This window comes from Octopus bimaculoides, chromosome 1, assembly GCF_001194135.2.
Source record: "Octopus bimaculoides isolate UCB-OBI-ISO-001 chromosome 1, ASM119413v2, whole genome shotgun sequence".
Taxonomy (NCBI): domain Eukaryota; kingdom Metazoa; phylum Mollusca; class Cephalopoda; order Octopoda; family Octopodidae; genus Octopus; species Octopus bimaculoides.
Genome location: NC_068981.1, coordinates 139,433,750 through 139,436,041, shown reverse-complemented (window position 1 = coordinate 139,436,041; position 2,292 = coordinate 139,433,750).

The window sequence follows — 2,292 nt, the reverse complement described above, 5'->3', positions numbered from 1 at the left end:
AGTAAATGAGTATATGCATATATACGTACAGGTATGTGCATACCGACATCCACCTGTATGTATAGGTGCATATCTGGGTACAGGACATTGCAAACAAAACGTAGACAAGAAAACACACAAGCCACATAGAGAACATTTTCCTTCATCAGCCACCCCCGTTTTAACACCGGCATAATCAGTTTCTTATTGAAGTGTTTTCTGTGACTCTTTTCCCTTACTTTTTACATTATCATTTTGCTATAACTTTATCCCGTATCTGCTTTCAGTAATTTTATTTAGTAGCTGTTTTCTTTTTCTTTTCTTTCTGTAACGTTTTACAGCACAATTTTTTGTGTGGCTTTTTTCCGTAAATTTTCTGTGACAAACTTCAGGAAATTTTTCTTTTCCAATTTCCTGTCACATTTGCCCTGGGATATTTTTTCTTCAATGACATTTATTTATTTATTTGTTTTTTGGCAACTTTCTCCAATAACTCTTTTGCATTCAGAAGCAGATTTCTCATGTGACTCTTTTCCAGTGATTTTTTTTTAAATTGTCTTCTATTAGCAGTCATTCAGCGACTTATTCCCTGGTGATTTCTCAAAGTGACTTTAGTCTGTAACACGTTTCAGTCACTTTTATTTTTGTGACATTATCCGTGACTTTTCCTAAGACTGTTTCTGTAGCTTTTAACCTGTCTCCAGATAAGTTTTACAGTGATTTTCGCCTGTGACTTTCATCGTGTGTCATTTGTAAGGAACGTCAATTTTTCTGTGACTTTTATCTTTTGACTCTTTCTGTGATGTTTTTCTTTTCTTGAGAAGTTTTAGCGAATTATGTCTTTAACTTGTTTAGCTTTATTTCCAATCACTTTTCAGATACGATTTCTTTTTGATTGTTCTTGTAACACTATTTCATACGATTATTTCAGCGACATTTCTCATTGTAAATTTTTCTGTCACATTTTCATGCTAAATTTTTAGGGATTATTTCTTGTGATTTTCTTCAGTGACTTTTCTTCTCTTTTCTTTTTTTCCACCTATGACATTTTACTGTGAATTTTTCAATAACAAATTTTCTATAAATTTTTCTGTGTAATGTTTTCTTGTTATCATTGCCAGTCGCCCAGCGATTTTCTTCTCGGTAACATTTTTCAATGTCAAGTCTTCATGTAGCATTTTTCAATGACTCGTTTTCAGTGAATCTATTCCCACTATGTTTTCTTAGTAAATTCTTCAATAGCACTCTTCTGTGACTTCTTTCAGTGACTTTATATTTGACCTTTTTCGCGACTACTTTAAACGACATTTTTGCGTGACCTTTTCAGTCATGTTTCAAAGACTTTTTTCAATGATATTTTTCGTTGATCTGACCGTTATTTTTTTACAAGCATGTTTCCTGCTTTTCTTTCACGATTTTTAGTATTTGTTTGTGATATTTTTCTTTTTCTTTTTTTCTTTTTTTTTTTGGAACGTTAGAAACTTTTTTCCTATAATATTTAATTTTTCCTATACTATTTAATTCTTGTGATGTTTTCCTGAGACATTGTACCTGGATCGAAATTAAATACCTGCAATTAACTGTACGTTCCTCGATTCAATGATATCACCACCACAAATGAAGAAAAATCATTTAAGGATTAGGCGATAGAAATTCAGTTTTGATCACATTGAGCAATGATCTATCTTTGACCATCCATTTAATTTTTCAGGGATAGTATAATATTTAGGTTCACATTGTTCAAAGTGCCTTCCATTTTCTAGTTTTGTAATCTGAGTAAGTTTTTGATATTATTTCTATTGTTGTGTACTTTATGTTCAGGTCAGTTTTTTGATGAAGAAGACATAAGGTCAAGAGCGTTCCAGCCACATTCATTCCATCTGTATTCGGACATATAATAAAACTACTTAAAATATGTTATTCAGTTATTTCTTAAAGCCATAATCTCTTATCAGGCGAGACACTTAAAGAATACGAAACGGTGACAGGAGCAAAAATTAACCCGGAAAAGTCAGTGGGTTTGTTACTCGGCACCTGGAGAAGCAAGCCCATACCGTCCAACAGTGACTCCGTAGTGGGACGCTGGACGGACGGACCGGTTAAACTGCTCGGGGTCTGGTTCAGTCCGGACCTCCAAATGGATAAGAACTGGGACGAGATCACCAGTAGAGTGATCAAACTCAGTCAAAAATGGGCTGAGAGAAAGTTATCTCTAAAAGGCCGGGCGGAGGTGGCTAATGTGTATATCGTATCAGTCATCGATTACCGCCTGACCGTCGTGCCTTGTCCCGATGCCACCATCACGAAACTAGA